At 44.3% G+C, this 16,359-nt stretch overlaps 1 protein-coding gene across 2 annotated transcripts in view; it reads left to right on the top strand.

Annotated features, from left to right (window-relative positions):
• The window catches only part of oxsr1b (oxidative stress responsive kinase 1b), a 271,259-nt gene that overhangs the window by 102,926 nt on the left and 151,974 nt on the right, over nucleotides 1-16,359 (top strand). The gene's annotated exons all lie outside the window — the stretch shown is intronic.

Below are 16,359 nucleotides of genomic sequence, written 5' to 3' on the forward strand. Positions count from 1 at the left end.
CACCTACATTGACAACATCCTCCTCTCCCAGTGTCACTCCTTTCAGTCATCCTGCCTGCCTTACCTTGATATGCGGGTCTGCAGAGGCAGCCTGTTAACTGGCACTATCAAGGTCGAGAGCCACAAAATGGAGTTGACACCAAAGAACCTGATAAGGGAAGATTCTGTCCTAAATCTCTCCTCCCTGTTCAATAGCTTGAATAATTGCTAGACCTTTATTGCTCTTGCCATCTCTTCCTATCTGTCACTTTTGTCTCTCTTTTTTAAAATTTTAGAGTACCCAATTCATTTTTTTCCAATTAAGGGGCAATTTAGCGTGGCCAATCCACCTACCCAGCACATCTTTTGGGTTGTGGGAGCGAAACCCACGCAGACACGGGCAGAATGTGCAAACTCCACACGGACAGTGACCCAGAGCCGGGATCGAACCTGGGACCTCGGCGCCGTGAGGCAACAGGGCTAACCCACTGCGCCACCGTGCTGCCCTGTTTGTCTCTCTTTTTTATAAACATTTGCATTTTAAAACCCAGGCTTGTATCTCCAAATCTTGATTTCCCTTTACCTTCTGTGCAACCTATTTTCAGCTTTTATGTCAAATTCTGTGGACCTCATTCATGCTTGCAGTTTTACCTATTTGTAATACTGAGCATTGCATTTGGATTACTTCAAATTGAGGTGCTTTGTATTTACAGAGCAGTTTAGATTTGAATAAAAAATTAAGAAAAAAGATCGTCTTTCAAAGGCAATTGGGGATAGGCAATGAACACTGGTCTAGCCAGCGAAGGCCGCATCTCTTGAATAAAAAAAAAATACAGCCCAGAAGGGTGGCACAGTGGTCAGCACTGCTGCCTCAGTGCTCAGGACTCTGGTTTGATTCTAGTCTTGAGTGAGTGTGTGGCGTTTGCACATTCTCCCGCATCTGTGTGAGTTTCCTCCCACAGTCCAAAGATGTGCAGGTTAAGATTACTGGGGATAGGCCGACAAGGAAAGATTAAATAGACTGCCCTTATTCTCAGGAGTTTAGAAGAATCTGAGGGGTGGAGAGGGTGATCGCCTTCAAACATATAGAATTCGTACAGGGCTCGACAGTGTAGATGCAATAAGGATGTTTCCCTTGACTGAGGGGTTGAGATCCAGGGTGTACAGTCACAGAATAAGGGGCAAGCCACTTAGGACTGAGATAGGGAGGAATTTCTAGGTGATGAATCTTTAGTACCCTCTGCCCCAGAGGGCTGTGGAGTCTCAGTCATTGGTCTCACTCGTGAACAGTCTCAATAGATTTTTACATATTTAAAACATCAAGGGATACAGAGATAGTGCAGGAAAATGGTGTTAGAATCATAGAATTTACAGTGCAGACGGAGGCCATTCAGCTGATCGAGTCTGCATCAGGCCTTAGAAAGAGCACCCTATTTAAGCCCACACCTCCACCCTGACCCAGTAACCCACCTAATCTTTTGAATACTAAGGGGCAATTTAGCATGGCTAGTCCACGTAACCTGCACATCTATGGACTATGGGAGGAAACCGGAGCACCCGGAGGAAACCCTCACAGACCCTTAGATCAGCTATGATCTCATTGAATGGTGGAACGAGCTGAGGGCTGAATGGCCTACTCTTATTTCTTGTGTTCCTATGTTCACACCCTGCCATCCAAAACGTCAGTAGTGTGACTATTCCTACTGATCACTGCAGAAATTGATCCCTCCCTCACTCTGGCAGAAGTTCTCCGAGCTAGTTGGCCGGCAGCTTTGTAACCCAGCAGCGGCAGTCATGACCAGGACTGCGACCACTAGTGCCCAGATTCCATCTCCCCGAGTCCAGGACCAGATACGCGTGGCGAGTCTCATAGGGCGGGTCTTGATGGAGAGGCTGGGGATGGAGAGAGCACCCACAAGGTGCAAACCTTGGTTGGAGTGTGGTGGAGAATGTCTGATGTGGAAAGCGGCTCCTCCACCGCCATCTTCCTGTCTGAGGGGGGTGATTTGTCATATTTCCCTCCTCTATGCACTCTCCAGCAATGTTGAGTGCCTCAACTGTGAAATAATTAGCCATTTAAGACCTTCAGTTGGGGCGAGATCAGGCAAGCTGCCTGCTCCACCTAATATTGTGAACAGGTCTGAGTGGAATTCTAAGGCTCTTCCCCCACCCCCCTTTGCCTATGAACCCATTGATGAAGGGACCCTTCAAATTCAGCCCAATTTTGTGTAATTGGGGGTAAATTCTCCACTTGCTCATACTGAATGAGTAGGAAATCTTGTCCCTTGTTGGCATGATCACTTGCCAGTTTGAGAATACCATTTTGGGTTTGATGGACTTCAAAAAGCTGGTAACAACAAAAAAGATGCTTGGGCAGTTTTCTTTGAGATAAAAATGCTCCCCCACTTCCATCTCTTGCGTGATCAACAGATTTGCTGTAGAATTGTCAGTGGAGCAGTGCAGTCAGGAACGTTCCTCCAAAATGGAGTCAGCACAACTGATCTAGAACCATTTAGAAAAATTGTACCTGCGTTATGATTTTTAACACCAATTGTGGTTCAATTGGCGGATGCCCCTTATGAATACCCATTATTCTATGTTTAAAGCGTTCGGAATTTCTAAATTAGCTTCCAAGCTGTAACTTGATCCTGAGTATCTATTCTTTTCTACATACTACAGGCACTGCTGAATCAAATTATTCAGCAAGTAATTACTTCAGTTTATCCAATATTGATGTCGTAGTTCTTTCATATGTTGTGAATGATGCATAAATTTGAACTTGCTTTCTAATTGTAACAAAGACATAATGGTTTCCACGGTTTGGTGTGTAGTTCTCCTGTGGAGTGCAGTAACCCTCCTGGAATTTGTTGCCTGCTATGTGATCGAGATTCAGTGCTGAATAATTAGAATCTCCGTGAAAAGTTTGCAAGCGCACTTAAAATGAGTTTCCTTTTTTGCCTTCTCTGTCCTCATGCATAAAAATAACTGCTTGACTAGCTTTTAAACAATTGGGGAACAAAATACAGAGCAGAGCAGCACGTGGCTATGCCAAAAAGAACAGAATAAAACAATGGTGATAATTAGTGGAGAAATCACAGAATGGTTACAACACAGGAGGAGTCTATTTGGCCAGTCATGGTCTGTGCTTTCTCTGTGAAGCAATTCACCAATGCCACTCTCCCACCTTCTCTCTCTCACCCTGCACATTCTTCCTTTTCAGAGAATCCAATTCCCTCCTGAATGTCTCGATTGATTTCCTCCTCCTCCTCCTCCTCCTCCTCCTCCTCCTCCTCCTCCTCCTCCTCCTCCTCCTCCTCCCCCCCCCCCCCCCCCTCCGGACCACCACTTCTCAAAGGAAAACAGCCCAAACTTCTCCAGTCCTTCTAAGTAACTGAAGTTCCTCATCACTGGAACCTTTCTCATGAATATTTTGTGCACTCTCTTCACATCATTCCTAAAGTCCAGTGCTCAGAATTGGACCCAGTACCTGAGGCCAAACCAGTATTCCAAAGTAACTTTGTCATTTTTGTACTTGGTGCCCCTATTAGTAAAGCCAAGGTGCTGTATTAACTGTTCTCAGCCTGTCCTGCAACTTTCATGGCACAGTGGTTACCACACAGCTCCAGGGACCTGGGTTCAATTCCGGACTTGCCTGTGTGGAGTTTGTACCATCTCCCTATCTCTGCGTGGGTTTCCTCCTCTGTGCAGATTAGGTGGATTGACCATGCTAATTTGCCCCTTCGTGATCAAAGATGTGCAGGTTGGGTGGGGTTACGTGGATAGGGTGGGTGAGCGGGCTCAGGTAGGGTGCTTTCTCAGAGGGTGGTGCAGACTCGATGGACCAAATGACCACCTGAACTAGGGATTCTATGATTCAATGACTTATGCACGTATGCACCAGTTCCTTTGTTTTTGCACCTCGTTTAAAGTTGGATGCTTTGTTTTACATTGTCTCTTACATTATTTACACCAATATTAATCACATTACGTTTCTCTGAACTAAATTTTGTCTGCCATTTGTTCACTTTGCATCCGTCTTTACCAAAGAAGTAGATGTTACCCAGCACATGGTGACAGACGAGGAATTTATTTCCCCAGAAGAGTTCAAAATTGATCAGGAGTGCTGAATAGACTTGGTACTGAAAATTGGCACGGTGCCATGACCAGGGCGACAGTGGTTAGCACTGCTATCTCACAACAACAGGGACCCAGTTTTGATTCCTGCATTGGTTGACTGTCTGTGTGGAGTTTGCACGTTCTCCCCATGTCTGTGTGGGTTTTCTTCAGCTGTTCCGGTTTCCTTCCACAGTTCAAAGATGTGCAAGTTGGGTGGATTGGCAATGATCAATGCCTGGGTTACAGGGATGGAGCAGGGGTTTTCAAAATCAGGTTCGGGAGGGTCTCGGCGTTCTCGATCGCGGGAGGAATGGCCAACTGCTGCGACCGGCCTTTAGAAATGGCAGCAGCAACGGACTTTTGAGATTGCCGGGCATCGCACGCATGCGTTCCGGATCAAGCTGTGTGCAGACCCTGAGCGCAGTGGGGTGGACAGCCTCCTCTTGTTGTCAGCGCACTGTCCAGGTCAGTTTTCGTTTTCAGAAATGGACCAAGTCCTCCCACCGAGAGTGGCGGCAGAGAGTAGGTCACCTGCCCCGTGCGCTGACATCACATTTTCTGTGCACGTGAGAGATTCCTCCATTTTGCAGCTGCCAGCAGTGCTGGTATGAACTCTTGGACCTCTGGTGAAAAACCCATGAAGCAGAAGCTGAAAACAGGAGCACAGCAACATAAAGATGATTACTTGAGGTATGGGTTCATAATTGTTCCACTGCAAATCAGAATTCAAAGTCCAAGCGTGTTATATGCAGGGAAGCACTGGCAAATGAAAGTTTAAAACTCTCTCTTCCAAAGACATTTGAAGTCTAAATATGGTGAGTTCGAGGACAAACCTCTACAATTTTTTAAACAGATGCAGTGAGATCTTAAATCATCAGCGAAAGTTGTCAGAAATGTAGCATAATAACAAAGCAAGTGACATCACGAGTAACAAGCAGGCTCACCTGTCACATTATAGGTATGTGAAAAAGGCTGGCCGACTTGGGTCACGAAAGTTGACCAGTGTCTGTCCCGAAGGATGGCTAGTTGGCAAAAATGGGTCCCTGGCAAATAGGTTTGACGTACATTGAAGTAGAGTGCTCTTTCGGAGGGTCGGTTTAGACTTGATGGCCTGAATGGTCTCCTATTGCACTGTAGGGATTCTATGCATGGGATCCAAAGATATTGAAGTAATAATGGAAATTGCAGAGGCGCTGGCCATAATCTTGCAATCTTCTCTCTGCCCAGGTGAGTTGCCCGAAGACTGGAGAATTGCAAAAGTTACACCCTTGTTCAAAAAAGGTTGTCCGGATAGCCCCAGCAATTACAGGCCAGTAGTTTAATATCAGTGGTGGGCAAGCTTTTAGAATTATTATTTGGGATAGAATTAGTCATCATATGGAAAAGTGTGGATTGATTAGGAAAATCCAGCAAGGATTTCTAAAGGGGAAATAGTGCTCAACTAACTTGCTGGAGTTTTTGAGGAGGTAATAGAAAGGGTCAATGAGGGTAATGCCATTGATGTGGTGTGCATGGACCTTCAGAAGGCATTAATTACAGTGCCATACAACAGACTTAAGGGAAAAGTCATAGCTCGTGGAGTAAAAGGGACAGTAGCAATGTAGAAAGAAAATTGGCTGAATAAATAAGAGAATTAAGGGCCAATGGACATTTTTCTGGCTGGAGGAAGGTTTGTAGTGGTGTTCCTCAGGGACCAGTATTGGGACTCATGCTTTTCCTGATATATATTATTGATCTAGATCTTGGTGCGAAGGGGACAATTTCAAAGTTGACTGATGACGGAAAGCTTGGAAGTATTTAAACTGTGAAGAAGACTGTTTCTAACTTCAAATGGGCAAAGACGAGTTGGTGGAGTGGGCAGATAGGTGGCAAGTAAAGTTCAATGCGGAGAGTGATATATTTTGATAGGAAGAACATGGACAATATAAAATAAGGGATAGAATAATTAAAAAGAGTGCAAGAGCAGAGGGACCTGGGTGTATATGTGCATGTATCATTGAATGTGACAGGACAGGTAGAGAGCAGTTAATAAAGTAGATAATATCCTGGGCTTTATTAATAGGGGCATAGCATACACGAGCAAGGAGGTTATGCTGAACTTATACAAGACACTAGTTAGACCTCAGCTTGAATATTGTGTACAGTTCTGATTGCCACAATATGGAAGGATGTGAACAAATTGGAGAGAGTGCAGAGGAGATTTGATAGATACTTTGCATCAGTATTCATCAAAGAGAAGGAATTGGTGGATGTTGAGTCTGGAGAAGGATGTGTAGATAGCCTGGGTCACATTGAGATCCAAAAAGACGAGATGTTGGACGTCTTCAAAAATATTAAGGTAGATAAGTCCCCAGGGCGGGATGGGATCTACCCCAGAATACTGAAGGAGGCTAGAGAGGAAATTGCTGAGGCTCTGAAATCTTTGGATCCTCACTGTCTTCAGGTGATGTCCCGGAGGACTGGAGAATAGCCAGCGTTGTTCCTTTGTTTAAGAAGGGCAGCAAGGATAATCCAGGGAACTACAGGCCGGTGAGCCTTGCGTCAGTGGTAGGGAAATTACTGGAGAGAATTCTTCGAGCAGGATCTACTCCCATTTGGAAGCAAATGGACATATTAGTGAGAGGCAGCATGGTTTTGTGAAGGGGAGGTCGTGTCTCACTAACTTGATAGAGTTTTCCGAAGAGGTCACAAAGATGATTGATGCAGGTAGGGCAGTGGATGTTGTCTATATGGACTTCAGTAAGGCCTTTGACAAGGTCCCTCATGGCACACTGGTACAAAAGGTGAAGTCACATGGGATCAGGGGTGAGCTGGCAAGGTGGATACAGAACTGGTGAGGTCATAGAAGGCAGAGAGTAGCAATGGAAGGGTGCTTTTCTTATTGGAGGGCTCTGACTAGTGGCGTTCCGCAGGGATCAGTGTTGGGACCTTTGCTGTTCGTAGTATATATAAATGATTTGGAGGAAAATGTAACTGGTCTGATTAGTAAGTTTGCAGACGACACAAAGGTAGGTGGAATTGCGGATAGCGATGAGGACTGTCGGAGGAAACAGCAGGATTTAGATAGTTTGGAGACTTGGGGGGAGAGATAGCAGATGAAGTTTAATCTGCACAAATGTGAGTTAATGCATTTTGGAAGGTCTAATGCAGGTAGGGAATCTACAGTAAATGGTAGAAACCTCGAGTATTGAAAGTCAGAAAGATGTAGGTGTACAGGTCCACAGGTCACTGAAAGGGGCAGCACAGATGGAGAAGGTAGTCAAGAAGACATACGGCATGCTTGCCTTCATTGGCCGGGACATTGAGTATAAAAACTGGCAAGTCATGTTGCAGCTGTATAGAACCTTAGTTAGGCCATACTTGGACTATAGTGTTCAATTCTGGTCGCCACACTACCAGAAGGATGTGGAGGCTTTAGAGAGGGTGCAGAAGAGATTTACCAGGATATTGCCTGGTATAGAGGGCATTAGCTATGAGGAGCGGTTGAATAAACTCAGTTTGTTCTCACTGGAATGACGGAGGTTGAGGGGCGACCTGATAGGCCTACAAAATTATGAGGGGCATAGAGAGGGTGGATAGTCAGAGGCTTTTCCCCAGGGTAGAGGGGCCAACTACTAGGGGGCATAGGTTTAAGGTGCGAGGGGCAAGGTTTAGAGGAGATGGACGAGGCAAGTCTTTTTACACAGAGGCTAGTGGGTGCCTGGAACTCGCTGCCGGAGGAGGTGGTGGAAGCAGGGACGATAGTGACATTTAAGGGACATCTTGACAAATACGTGAAAAGGATGGGATTATAGGGAGACGGACCCAGGAAGTGTAGAAGATTTTAGTTTCGACGGGCAGCATGGTCGGCACGGGCTTGGTGGGCTGAAGGGCCTGTTCCTGTGCTGTACTTTTCTTTGTTCTTTGTAAATGCTCAAAATCATGAGGGTGCTGGACAAAGTAGATTGGAAGAAACTACTCTAGCTCATGAAAGGATGAATAACAAGAGGGCACATTTAAAGTGATTGGCAAAAGAAGCAAATGTGATGTGAGAAAAAACTTTTTCATGCGATTGGTTCAGGTCCAGAATGCACTGCTGGGAAGTGTGGTTGAGGCATTCAAAACACGGGCTGGTTTAGCTCACTCGGCTAAATCGCTGGCTTTTAAAGCAGACCAAAGCCAGCAGCACGGTTCGATTCCTGTACCAGCCTCCCCGGACAGGTGCCGGAATGTGGCGACTAGGGGCTTTTCACAGTAACTTCATTGAAGCCTACTCGTGACAAGTGATTTTCATTTTTCATTTCATTTCAAAATGGAATTAGATGATTCCTTCAACAGAAACAATGTGCAGGGGTACAGAAAAAAGCAGGGTAATGGCATCCAGTCCTGATGCTCGTTTAGAGAGCCAGTGCTGACATGATGGGCCAGATGGCCCTCTCTTGCACCATAACAATTCTGTGATTTGTATGCTAGTTTAAAAAGTTTTGGGTTCCCTTTTGGGTTAGCTATCAGTCTCTTTTGCTTCTTTTGTTTGCTTTTTCAGTTCCCCTCTGAGCCTTCTATACTCAGCCTGGTTCTTGGTAGTATTATTCACTTGACATTTGTCACACTTTCCTCTCCTTAATCTCTATCTCTTTTGTCATCAAGGTAACTCTGGATTTGTTCGCCCTATCTTTTCCCTTTGTGAGACTATACCTTGGCTGTGACTGAACTATCTCCTCTTTGTTTGGTTACAGTTTTGCCTGCCAACCTTTGATTCATTCAAATAACACCAGAACGGAGAGGTTAGAATCACGATGAAAGTCAGAAAAATAAAACTTTTTATTTCACTGGATCAGATAGGATTAAAGGGGACATGAAGCTTTTCTTGACTAAAATGTTCCAGGAAGGTAAATTGTAAATTGCAAATGATGTTTTGTTTTCATCTGAGCAAGAGATTTACCTGAAGGGTGGAGTTTGAGATGGGATTAATGATTTAGAAGCCTCCTAGATATGCAAGTGCTTTTCCTGCACCAGCATTGCAGCTTGTTTTGATTGATGGACTAATGGATAATTGTATCTGTGTTCACACCATCTAAGCCCCTTAATTCGGTTCCAGCCTGTAACCTTCTCTTGATTAACCGCTATTATCAATATAAAGTCTGAATCCATCAGTTGCTTAGATTTGAGCATCTCTTGTTCTATATATGATTAGCATCATAACCCCTCAAGACTACATCCTATGTCGTATTCTTGTTTTCCATCAAAAACATCTGCACCACTGGATCCAAACTTCCAACTACCCATTACTTGTGTAACTTAATCTAATTTCTAAAGTTGTAAATGCTGTACAAATGTGAACTTGGCTTATCTAATCGTAGTAGGTATCTGTGGTTCGCTCAGCCTACTGTGTTGGAATCTCTGTAGAATTTGGGTGTCCATCGTTATCTCATTAAAGTGAAGAGCTAGCAGAGCTGAGAAATAGATACATTTCAGAATTGAAGAGTTATGTTGAAAGTAAAATCATTCAATTGCATTTCTGATGGAATCATTCCAAAGCATGCCATGTTGCCATGGTGACAGTGACTTGGGGCAGAGTCTTGATTGGAAGGTTCTTTTGTTTAAATTCATCTGCATGTGTTTGCTGATCAGTTCAAGTTTGGATTTCATGAGGGAAAGTCAGCTAGAAGATTTTCTGTAGTGGATGAACTCTTCAGTGGTCCTCACGAATCATTGTGGCAGAAAGCAATTGTCTAGTCAGCTTGGAAACCTGTAGGAAGTTGGATATCTGCTGGCAGCCCAAACAAGGATCTAAGGCACTCAGAATCATGAGAACTGTACAAAAAATGTGGAGAATCCACATTGTCAAAAAGCCAACACCAAGGAGAATTAACATTAATTCTGGAGAGTTGTGGCATACCTTTTGGTAATTCCAGGAAAAACGTTTGAACCTTCAAGATTTTATAAAACTAGGGAATTCTTAGGCAGGAAATGAAAAGCAGAACTGAGTATATTACATAAAATTGTATATGCTACTGTGTTAATATTGTTTACTTTGTCTAATCTTTTTGATATACAATGAAATTTGGCTTTGCTTAAAAACTTTTAATTGTGTGGCTTAGTTCTGTTGGTTAATTGCTGAATGTTCTAATTATTTTCCTTAAAACATTAATGGTCCCTAATAGGCTGGTAACATTAGTAACAAGGAGAAGGCATCGAGTTAGGATTATTACCAGCAGCTGGAATAAATTTCCATCAATCCTGCATGTGAAACATGGAATTCACAAGTGGCTAGTGTGTCAGAAAAGTGTAGCATCACTTTACATAGGATTAAATAGAATATACAGCAATCAAATTGGACATTCAACCCAAGCAGTCCATGGCAGCATTTTTACTCCACTCAAATCTTCTCTTGTCTTTCCTTATCCAACTCTTATCAGTATAACCCTCTATTCCCTTTCCCCCCAAATGCCAAATTGGCTTCTCTTAAACTGTGCTCTATTCACTTCAATCACACTGTGGTGTTTCACCTCACTACTGAGTAAAAATACATTTTTGAATTTCCTTTTTGATTTTTTTGGTGGCTCTCCTATATTTTATGGCCTCTTTTGCTCTTCTCCTTAAGTGGAAATGCATGCTCTGTGGCCCCCACTGTCAAAATGTTTGATATTTTAAAAACCTTTGGCTTCCTCTCTTCTTGAGACCCAGCCTTCTTATTTTTTTGTGATGGGTATGACCTCTCATTTTTGATTCAATTGCATTTTTGTTCCAATTTAGCTACAATACTGACATCAACCTGGCATTGTGGAAAATTGCACGGCTGTGTCCTGTTCATAAGAAACAGGACAAATTTAACTCCGCCAATTACTGTCCTATTAGTCTACTCTCTGTCAGCAAAGTGATGGAAGGAGTCATCAACAGTGCTATCAAAGGGCACTTGCTCAACAATAACCTACAAATGGACGTTCAGTTTTTGTTCCGCCAGGGTCACTCAGCTCCTGACCTCATTACAGCCATTGTTCAAACATGGGCAAAAGAGCTGAATGCCAGAGACGAGGTGAGAGTGACTGCCCTTGACATCAAGGCAGCATTTGACCAAGTATCACATCGAGGAGCCCTAACAAAACTGGATTCAACAGGAATCGGGGGGAGAACTCTCCATGGTTCGAGTCATACCTGACACCAATGAAGATGGTTGTGGTGATTGGAGGGGAGGTAGTGGTGTCGTGGTCTTGTCGCTGGCCTAGTAATCCAGAGACACAGCAATTCTCTGGGAACCCAGGTTTGAGTCCCCCTATGGCAGATTGTGAAATTATGAATTCAATAAAAATCTGGAATTAAAGGTCTAAAGGTGACCATGAAGTCACTGTCGATTGTCTTAAAAACCCACCTGCTTCATTAATGTCCTTTAGGGAATCGAATCTGTCGACTTTTACCTGGGAAGGCCTACATGTGACTCCAGATCCATGGCAATGTGGTTGACTTTTGGATGTTCTTGGGGATGGGCATTAAATGCTGTCCCAGCCCTGATGCCCACATCCCATGAATGAATTAAAAAAAAAAAATCAATTCCATTCCAGGTTATCAATGAACAAACAAAGAAAAAAAACATCACTGCAGGAGTTCCTTGGGGTAGTGCCCTACACCCAACCATCTTCAGCTGCTTAATTAATGATCTCCTTTCCATCATAAAGGTCAGAAGTGGGGATGTTTGTGGTTGACTGCACAATGTTCAGAACCATTCATAACTTCTCAGATAATGAAACAGTCCATGTCCAAATGCAGCAAGACCTGGACAATATCCAGGCTTGGGCTGACGAGTAGCAAGTTATATTTGCATCACACAAGTGACAGGCAATGGCCAACTCTGACGAGAGGATCTAACCACCTCCCCATGACATTCAAAGGCATTACCATCGCTGAATCCCCAACAATCAACATCCTGGGGGTTACCATTGATGAAAAATTTAAACTGGACTAGCCATATTAATACTGGCTACCAGGGCAGGTCAGAGGCTAGGGATCCTACAGCAAGTAACTCGCCACCTGACCACCACCCCAAAGCCTGTCCATAAGACATAGGAGCAGAATTAGGCCACTCAGCCCATCGAGTCTGCTCTGCCATTCAATCATGGCTGACATTTTGTCATCCCCATTCTCCTGCCGTCTCCCCATAACCCCTGATCCCCTTATTAATCAAGAACCTATCTATCTCTGTCTTAAAAACACTCAGTAATTTGGCCTCCACAGCCTTCTGCGGCAAAGAGTTCCATCATCTACAAGGGATAAGTCAGGAAGGAGTGTAATCAAATACTCTCTCCACTTGACTAGATGAATGCAGCTCCAACAGCACTCAAGAAGCTTGACACCATCCAGGACAAAGAAGCATGCTTGATTGCTTCCCCTTCCACAAATATTCAAACCTTCCAGCACTGACAACAGTAGCAGCCATGTACAATCAACAAGATGCACTGCAATAACTCACCAAGGTTCCTTCAACAGCACCTTCCAAACCCACGACCACTGCCATCTAGAACAGGGATGGGCAAACTTTTCCGTGCCAGGGCCACATTCAGAAATTCACAATTTTAAAGGGCCGCATAGTATATTAAGTAAAATAATTAATATTTAAAATAGCCAAAATAAAAGGTTTTTAAAGAAAAAAAAAGCAATTGATTTTTATTAATTAATATTTTAAAGTAGAAACTTCACATGAAACACATGTTGTGCCGAGCAATGATCACCCTACTCAAGTCAACGTATCCACCTTATACCAGTAACCCAACAGCCCCATTAACCTTATTTTTTATTTTTATTTTTATTTTTTTTTATGACTTGATTTTGGTGGGCCGCATAAAGACCTTTGGCGGGCCGCATGCGGCCCGCGGGCTGTAGTTTGCCCACCCCTGATCTAGAAGGACAAAAGCAGCAGATACTTTGGAACCCTACCACCTGGAGGTTCCCCTTCAAGCCGCTCACCATCAGTACCTGGAAATATATATGGCAGCATGGTAGCACAATGGTTAACACAGTTACTTCACGGCTCCGGATCCCAGGTTTGATTCTCCGCTTGGGTGACTGTCTGTGCGGAGTCTGCACGTTCTCCCCGTGTCTGCGTGGGTTTCCTCCAGGTGCTCCGGTTTCCTCCCACAGTCTAAAGATGTGCAGGTTAGGTGGATTGGCCATGCTAAATTGCCCTTGGTATCCAAAAATGTTGGGTGGGGTTACGGGGATAGGGTGGAGGTGTGGCCTTGGGTAGGATGCTCTTTCCAAGGGTTTATACAGAAGGACCGAATGGCCTCCTACACTGTCAATTCTATCTCACCGTTCCTTCACTGTCGCAGGGGCAATATCCTGGAACTCCCTCCCTAACAGCACTGTGGGAATACCTATACCTTGGGGACTGCAGCAGTTCATCTGAAAGGCAACTAGGGATGGGCAATAAATGCAGGCCTAACCAGCGATGCCCGCATCCCGTAAATTAATTTTTAAAAAAATATGGAGACCAAAACTGTACATAAAAATAAGTGTTAGGGCGTATTTGTTCGATGTGCTGGGGTAGTTCGGGTTTGGACAGGGGTTTATGGATTAGGTCCGGTTGTTATATAAGGCGCTGGTGGCAAGTGTACAACTGAACCGAGTAAGTTCGGGGTACTTTGGGCTACACCTTTGGCCGAGATAGGGATGCCTGCTCTCCCTGTTGCTTTTCACCCAGGCGATAGAACCATTGGTAATGACACTCAGGGCCTCGTGGGATTGGAGACAGATTGAAGGAGGGGTGTTGAACATAGGGTTTCGATGTACGTGAATGATCTGTTATTATATATCTTGGACCCATTGGACTGCATTGGGGGGATTTTGGAGGGAATTTGGATGGTTTTCAAGATATAAATTGAACACTGGAAAGCGTGAGGTGTTCCCCATCAATGCCAGGGGGCAAGAAAGGAGGCATGGGGAGTTGCTGTTCAAGCTGGGGGGGGTATGAGCTTTAGATACCTTTGTAATCGGATGGCGTGGAGCTGGGTCCAGCTGCATAGGTTGAACTTGGCACGATTGATAGAAGGGATGAGGGCAGATTTTTAAGAGTTGGGAAGTTTTGCCATTGTTGCTGGCTGGGTGGGTGCAGACAGTGAAACTGACGGTGCTGCCTAGGTTTCTGTTAGTGTTTCAGAACCTCCATATCTTTGTCCCAAAGTTGTTTTTCAGGAAAGTCAGTGGGTTGATCTTGGGGTTGGGTGGTCGGGGAAGGCCCCATGGGTGCTCATGGGGTCAGAGGGTAAGACGTTGTGGGTGCATATTTGTGATAACCATAGGTTTGTGCTTGTGACAGGTGGGAATTGAGTACTTCAGGGACATGTCTATAGGGGACAAATTTGTGGGGCTGGAGGAGTTTGAGGAATTGTATAACTTGCCAAAGCGGAATGGGTTCAGGTACCCGCAGATTCGGGATTTTATGAGGAGAGAGGAGCCATCCTTCCTAGGGTTGCCGTCCATGGTGCTGCAAGATAAGCTTCTGTCGGAGGTTGAAATAGGGGAGGGGAAGATGTTGGATATTTACAAGAAACTGATGGAGAGGGAGGGCACCCTGGTTGAGGAGGTTCACTGCAAATGGGAGGAGGAGCTAGGAGAGGAGTTGGGGCCTGGGACATGCGCTGAGGCCTTGCGGAATGAGAATGGGTCCTCAACATGTCCGAGGTTAAGCCTCATCCAGTTTAAAGTGGTGCATAGGATCCACATGACGGTGGCGGATGAGCAGGTTTTTTGACTGGGTTAAAAATTGGTGTAGCCAGTGAGCGGGGCACCCACGAATCATGTCCACGTGTTCTGGACGTGTCCGAGATTGAGGGGGTCCTGGCAGGGATTCTTGGATGTTATGTCCGAGGTTCTGGGTGTGCGGGTGGCTCCGAGTCCGGAGGTGGCGATGTTTGGTGCATCGGAAGACCCGGGAGTACAGAGCGGGGGAGAGAGGCCGATGTATAGGCCTTTGCCTCCCGAATAGCCCAGAGACAGATTTTGTTATGTTGGCAGGACTCTGAGCCGCTGATGGGTGAGCAACCTGGCAGAATTCCTGTGGTTGGAAAAGATCAAGTTCTCTCTGGGGGGTTGGTAGAAGAGTTCGCGTGGAGGTGGAAACCATTCATTGATTTCTTCAAGGAAGATTGAGAGATCACCTAAAGAGGGTGGGGGTGTGGATGAATCTGACACAGATTTGAAGTTACTATCACTTCAGCCATAATACTTATTTGTATGTTCATTGAAATATTATTAACATGAATTGCCATTTTTGTTGATTTGTGAATTAGTAAGTCTGATCCGTTTGCTTCTCTACTTCATTTAAATTCCTCCTCCCCAAGTAAAAGTGTTGAAATTCATTTGCCTTTTTTTTTTCTTCATTCTGAAAGTTTATTAATGTAGTAGTATGTTACACTCCTCCCCATTGAGTATGTTTCCCCACCCCACGTGCGACTCATCAAATTTGGGTTCAACTTCAAGTTAGTAATTGAGTTTTTAATTCCAAAGTCTAAAACAGTGGTCCCATCTCTGATCCTTGTAGGATCCTATTTCTTCCTTCTGCCGTATTATTAACCCCTATTCTATACATTCTGTCTTGCAGCCTGTTAGCTGCCCATTCTGTTACTGGGCTCCCAGGCTCTGCATGTTCTGACCTTAAGTAAACTCCTGCCATTCGTGACCTCTCCTTTCACAAATATGTTCACCCAAGGGAAAGTGTTTGTGAACCCGATAGTCCATCGCACCCCAAATCTTTATCCAGCTTTGATATTGGCCCTGAAATATATTCAAACATTGGAAAGATTTCTGTTGAGGGTCATTTTAAAATAACTTATCAGTTTCAAAGGTTTACAAGTGAGGGAAAGTGCCTAAAAGCAAGTCTATGACTTCCTATGTAGTCAGTGGTCGAATTTGAAAACGCAATATAGATTGTGGGTTGGGTAGTGAGCTTGTGAGTTGCTTTGTAGATTAATGCTTTTCAGGTTTTAATTTGTGGAACCAGTACAATAGCTTTGTTGGCTGTAAAGGTTAAAAGTGCATTGAGCTCAAAGTCAAGCTGCTAAATTACATTCTTGCACTGCCGAACAATTATATGCTGGATAAAGGTAAAACTCTAATATCATGTTGTGGTAATGGAATTTTTGTTTATGATGACTGCATTCAAGGATATGCTTTTTTTTAATGATGACTGCATTCAAGGATATGCTTTTTTTTAAACGTTTGGGGTATGAATTTGAGGGATGGGACTGCTCAGACGAGATAGATAAAGAATTGGAGAGGTTTCCACATCTGGAA

Source organism: Scyliorhinus canicula, chromosome 10, assembly GCF_902713615.1.
Source record: "Scyliorhinus canicula chromosome 10, sScyCan1.1, whole genome shotgun sequence".
NCBI lineage: Eukaryota > Metazoa > Chordata > Chondrichthyes > Carcharhiniformes > Scyliorhinidae > Scyliorhinus > Scyliorhinus canicula.